Source organism: Macrobrachium rosenbergii, chromosome 40 (assembly GCF_040412425.1).
Source record: "Macrobrachium rosenbergii isolate ZJJX-2024 chromosome 40, ASM4041242v1, whole genome shotgun sequence".
NCBI lineage: Eukaryota > Metazoa > Arthropoda > Malacostraca > Decapoda > Palaemonidae > Macrobrachium > Macrobrachium rosenbergii.
The window spans coordinates 17,090,673-17,097,665 of NC_089780.1; the positions used below are offsets into that span (position 1 = coordinate 17,090,673).

Genomic DNA, 6,993 nt, shown 5'->3' on the forward strand with positions numbered 1-6,993 from the left:
TCCCAGCCAGAAAATTTAATTTGGGCCGCATGCGATACGAACAGGTAAAGCGTATTTGTAATTTCTCTTCGTTCAAATTTTATCCTCCAATATGACTCGGTGTAAATCATGTTATTGAAATTCATTCATATGAAAAGGATTACTTGACTTCCGCTAACTGTGATGAAGTGATATTCTCCAAGTGGTGGTTTTCACGTGATTTAAAGCTGGGTTTTGAAGGCTGATGATGAAACTATGTAATTCATTATTAAATATTCGTATCTTTACATGAGAGAGAGAGAGAGAGAGAGAGAGAGAGAGAGAGAGAGAGAGAGAGAGAGAGAGAGAGAGAGAGAGAGAATTTTAAAGCATGCATGACGTCCTTCCCACATATATAGTATCACATTAATTTGAAGGAAATTGATGTTTTATTAATAATTACTAGATGGGAGGGAATTTGTTTAGAAACCTTTTTTTAATAATGAATGTTTTATTCCAGTCAATAATTTTAGAGCCATATTTTCATGTCTCATTCTACAGAAGAATAGAATTTCCAAAGATTTCGTTATACCAATGGAGCATGAATTGATTTCATCATAAAACTTAATTTTTACGTAACTTTCGCCATTGGAATCAACATCGTCGTATACAGTCACCGATTCGTACCCTAATGCCATTACTGTTTTTTTAATATAAAATCTTACATTTCATGATTTATTCAAACAAATATTCATATTCGCTCATCAGGTTCTGATAAGTACCCATATTGAAATTGAGAGATATATATATATATATATATATATATATATATATATATATATATATATATATATATATATATATATATATATATAATGTGTGCGCGTACATATATACATATACACATACATATACTGTACATACATGCACGCACGCGCGCGCGCGCACACACATTTATATGTAGAATCTACTGGTTACTTTTTCCAGATACATATGTAATTGTAATAGCCATTGTGGCTATTACAATTACACATATGTAATATATATACACATATTCTGTATGTGTGAGTAAAACAAAGAAATGCAACTGAATAACCTTTTTTTCTAAAATCGTTGCTCATAAGCAAAATAAACTCATTAACTCCTTTAAACGTTAGACAGAAATTCGTTGAAAAGCCTGAATGTTTAAACGAATCTGATATATAAGCCTTCAATAACTTATCCGAACAAACATCACATGTGAAAAAACCCGAACATCAAAACTGACAGCACACTAAATTTCGCAATTAAAATACCAAACCAATTAAAACACTGCATCAAATGAATGAGCACAATCCGTAATGATAACGGACATAAAACGCTTCATTTCAACGAAATAAAAACCAAGAAACTATCACAGACCACGGGAGTGTCGCGTCAGTCCAAAAGCCGTGGCGGGGATTTTCCTCTTTTGTTGTCAACAACGAGGAACTAATTGCCTCTTTCTCAATAGCTTCCGGAACAGGAGTTTATCTTTCAGTTACGGATTCGACGAGAATTTTTTTTTAATTCCTTTTGTCAGTAGAAGGTCAGACGGTCTTGATTTATAGTTCACTTTAATTGGGTAAAAGATCCTCATATTCACAGCGTGAAATATTCGAAGAGATTTTTTTTTATATTTTGATGGAAAACAGTTGTTTATTGTTTTTGTTTTTTAGTTTGTTGAATGAAAGGATTGGCAACAATTTACTTTTGACAACAATTCGTAAGTAGGCAGCAAAATAAAGTTCGTTAATTTCATATATATAATTCACAAATTTTAACTTCCGACTTTATGACAATATATGACCCTGTTAATTAAGAGCACAAACGTTTCAACAGAGTTCCTGACAAGTCTGATAAAAGGCATTCACGCTGACAGTAACAGGTAACAAATATCTTGTTTTTTTTTAGGTATGCAGATTCATGTCATTTATTCTTAAGTTAAGTTGCATCACTACTGACTTCAGGATCATCCTATCATTAACACACTAAAAATATGATCGCGGTACATAGCCGGAAAAATGCTTATCATTCATAAAATCATTCATAAACTGAGTGATTAAAAAAATGAGTTAAATACAATGTAAAAAGAATTTCCATACCCAAAAATCACTTATTTTAAATATTTACAGAAGTGTAACAAATTCATGCAGTAATTTCATGTGAACACAATCCAAGAAATAAGCACATTTTAATATTAATATTTAATAATTCTTGAATTACAATAACTTAGTAAATACGCAAATGTGTTTTACACATCACACAAGAACTTGGCACAAGCATTCACCGTCTCTTTCTTTCTGTTAACAATTCTCTGGCAATTTCCCTTCTAATAACTCTCTCCAGATTAAACGTAGCAAAACCTTTCTCCCGACTGAAGCATTCAATCGTTAGTGTCTGCGCCATTTCCTCGTCTGTTCCAAAATGATAATTTTGCTTCTTTCATTCGTTGCGAAATTGAGGATGACTGCTGTAATCATTACTCGAGGATTAAAATTTTTTATCTTCAACAGACTTCAGTCAATGTTTCCTGCTTAGTTTCGTTGCAAAGAATTCCCGTCGTTAAATTGTCATTTAATTGTTAATCGTAATATGTGTATTGTCAATATATGCCTATACATTTATCTTTAGTTACTTGTACTCACACTTACGGTAAAATACTGATTTACTTCCGACTTCCAGTGAATGTATGGATATTCACCTTTTTATTTATTTATTTATCAGTATAAGAAAAACACCAATTTAGGAAAATTGTAAACTACTTTAGCACTACTTTAACTGACAGATAGACGGACTTTCTAGTAAATTCAACGAAACTTTTGTAACCATAAATTGCGATTTAAAAAAAACATCCAGTTTCCTATAACCTATTACCCTCTGTTACTTTCTTCAAATGAACACCATATTCTTTGGGAACTTGAATTTTAAGGCAATGGTCCCATTGGTGGGCTTGTTCCACAAGAAGAGAGATCATGATTTGAATAACAACAATAATAATAATAATAATAATAATAATAATAATAATAATAATAATAATAATAATAATAATAATAATAATAATAATAATAGTATTTTAACCACAGCATACAGCACAGACTTGAGACCACAGACCTCTCTCTGGTAGTCCACACAACTTTGGTTTATTTACAAAGGCATAGAGGCATTGCATGACCTGGGTACATCGACTGACACGTCATTTCCTTGGCATATAAATTTTCATGCCATTTATCACTACCTTTGATCACAATCGGTCGGATTAAGACAAGGCTGGGTCATCGTGGAATGTCGTGGCTGAGAAAACGTGAATTTGGGTGCAACCCTGTTTCTTATATGGATTAATATATTTTTTTTGCAGAATACTTTGTATTGCATTACCTTTTAAAATATGGACTAAATTTTTTTTTTCTGTTCGTATATGGATTCATTTTTTTTTGCAAATGTATCGTCTCATTTTAAAATGAAATGGACTAGATTTTTTTATTTTTATTTGGAAAAATTCATGGTATTTCATAACTTTGTTTTGAAAAAACCTTTGCGTTGATGTTATACTCTATGTAAAAACAGTCATAAAAAAAAAAGATCGTCTAGCCACCCCTCCCCCCAATTTCCACCCCGGCCTCCCCATCCGTCATAAAAAAATGAAAAATCAATGGTCCTCAAGAGTTCTTATTTTGATAACTTCTACGGTAGAACTATAAATTATTCTCGTTAACTGAATTACTGAGAAGGGATTTCTTTTATTCTTTGATATTTCCATTATTAAACCTTCAAGTCCTGGATCCTTTGTAGATACACGAAAATTAATCTAATAGGAAGCGGTCTGAATAAAACGTTCTGGGCTATTTATACAACAATTCTAATTAAATATAATCTAATTCTTTTGAGTAATGTTATTGAGGTCCTTACTCTAATGGATTACAGAAAGATGTGGAAAAGAATTTTGACAGAATGGTTAAGACTAAGCAGTAAAGGTAATATTGGATACAATGTTCTTTTTTAATTAATTTGTGTCAGCTTTTCAGTGACGCGACTTCTTTGCCAACATTCTCTCTCTCTCTCGTGAGAGATCTCTTCAGCAATGTAATCACATGACTATCTGTCCCGAGTCGGCTTTCAGTTAATCGTCTCGTAATATCTCTCTCAATCAACAGAAAGCTGATTTCAGCGTTTGCAACATCACGCCAGAATTATACAAGAATAAAATAATTTTCTTTGCGTTTGAAATCTTTAAATATGAAATACCCCGTGACTAAGAAAATAATGAAATAACAAGAGCAGTGGGTTAAGATGCGTGATGTGACATTTTGAGAATTTTGGTAATTTGCTGAATGTCTCAGTCCCTGTAAAAACCAAATACTCCCGATTTCTTTACGCAATAATCAGAGCATTTAGTAAAATGTTTTTAAAAAACCGACGAATACGACCAAGTCATTATGTCTAAAAAAAAAAAAAAAAAAAAAAAAAAAAAAAAATTAATAAGGAAAGTTTGCCACTGTATTTTCAGGATGATCGGTCGAAATTTGTCAGTTTCGGTTCATCGCGACCTACTTAAATGATTTATATACGTTTTTACTTTTTCAAAATAATTTCAAAGATATAATGACGCAAATCTACAGCGCTGGAGGTAGGGGAGAATTAAATATCTGTTATGATTTATGAGATGAAGCATTTTATGAAACGATTATAAATTGTGTTTTATCTTCAAGAAAGTGTTACATTGATTTATTTTCTCTCTTGGTTTTCATTACTCTGTATAAACTCACTATATCATAGATTGTTGAGCAGCAGAAATTAAATGTAAATAATATTTTTGTGGTGTTAATTACTCCCAGGTTTTTTATGTTCATGTGTAGATATTTTTATGAATGTAACTAAAATGCGTTTTCTAGTTGACACCTCTAGTACGAAAGGTAATGGATCCTGTGTATTTCTACTTATCTTCAGATAAATAGTCGTTACAACCCAACATAGAGAATAGAACAGAACATAAAATTTAGGATTTTAGGCCAAAGGCCAAGCGCTGGGACCTATGAGGTCATTCAGCGCTGAAACGGAAAATGAGCGTAAAAAGGCTTTAAAGTGTAACAGAAGGAAAACCTCACAGTTGCACTACGAAAAAAAATTTTTTTTAATGAGGAGGTGGAAGGTATGAAGGAAGAAAGAGAATATGAACGGAGGTGCAGCAAAAGGAAATGAAAGGAGTTGCAGGTAGGGGCGAAGGGATGCTGCGATGAACCTCAAGCAATGCCGACAGTGCGCCGCATGAGGTGCACTGGCACAACCGGATACAAAACCGATGATTAGCGAATTCCGTCGAGCGAACTGACAATGCGTACCCGTATTTACAGACCCACCCGGATGAAATGGGGCTGTGACAACACGGCAAAACAAACACGGGTCCCACACAGAGGAAATATCAGAGAAATATCAGTTTGATTCCGGCGGAATGAATGCTTACCCATGGCAGCTGCAATGGCCTTATATTTTGTAGGCGTACGTGACTGGCCATCCGTGATAACAAGCTGGGTGCGGGCGGTCAGTGGCGGATATGTATTGCTGTATGTGTATGTGTGTGTATACATGTATATATACATACATATATGTGTGGGTATACATGTATACATACATACATATATAGTATATATATAGTATATATATATATATATATATATATATATATATATATATATATATATATATATATATATATATATATATATATATATCATGATTGAGGTCCGTATGACAGAAAACGTCAGTAATGGATGACTGATTAATTTTTGATTGATTTTTATCCAATTTAGGCTGTCAAGCAAAGCACTGGGGCACTTCCAGCCATTCAGAGCCTTGAAACTGACAAAAATGGAGTTGGAGAGGCTGGACAGCAAGATAAAGATATCCGGAAAGTAAAGGAGGTAAAGTACAAAGATCTAAAGGTGGGACTGAGAGAAACCCCCATATTTACACCAGGAAGGAATAGTTAGAGGTTGAGCAGCACGATTGAAGGAAGTAAGTGCGAATGGAGGTAAAGTAAAAGGCTAGAAAGGGGATACGGATGGGTGGCTTAACTGGTTGGGCATTATGCTCACTTCTGCAAGACCGAGTTCGATTCCTGTCTGCTTCTTCCTTCAATCTAGTTGTGCAGAGAGAGAGAGAGAGAGAGAGAGAGAGAGAGAGAGATTTTTCTCTCTGTGCCTTATCCATATCAGTTAACTCTCTCTCTCTTTCCCTCCTCCCTCTCACTCAAACTATCTTTCTCATCCACATCTGATCTCTTCCTCTTTTTTTCTTTCTCATCCATAACTGATCTCTCTCTCTCTCTCTCTCTCTCTTTCTCTCTGAAAGAGCTCGAAGGTTGTAAATACTGGTGTGGGAGAAAAAAAAAATAATAAAAAAAAAGTAAAGTAAATAAGGAACCTTGAAGAGAGAGAGTCTATCGGTAAATCGACTTCGGCGTCAACTGGGAAAGCGACGTCTTTGTTGATTATTATTATCGGAAAATAATCCCCGAGACAAGAGGGGGAATCCGCTGTTACGGCGCGCGACACGCTTGCTAACTCACTCTCTCTCTCTCGCGTTCGCTAATAGATCGTTAAAGGTGATTTCTCTGGTCGGATAAATTGTGGTGTTGTGTGCCTTCCTCTCTATCTATCTCTCTCTCTCTCTCTTTTCCTTATCCATATCAGTTATCCCTCTCTCTCTCTCTCTCAACTTTTAGACGATATCTGTCTATCTGGGGTCTCTCAGCTAATTCGCATAACGCAAGTGTTCCTGCGAGTCAAAGCATAACGGGATACGTATTAAAGCGAGAAAAAAAAAAAGTTTGTGAAAATTCCATTAGCACAGGGAAAATTTCACTATTTATACATCTACCATGTCTTAAGTCTGTGAGATAGGTATCACAGACCCAGCCACACTTTTGGTGTAACATACACACACGCAAAAAAAAGAGAGAGAAAGCTGGAGGAAAAACTCCCCCCACCCCGCGCCACTAACCATGGACACTCAAAATTA

The 6,993-nt window shown here is 34.5% G+C and overlaps 1 protein-coding gene across 1 annotated transcript in view; it reads right to left on the bottom strand.

Moving 5' to 3' along the window:
- LOC136826333 (uncharacterized) overlaps nucleotides 1-6,993 on the bottom strand; it is a 512,729-nt gene that overhangs the window by 38,047 nt on the left and 467,689 nt on the right. The window lies entirely within an intron of this gene.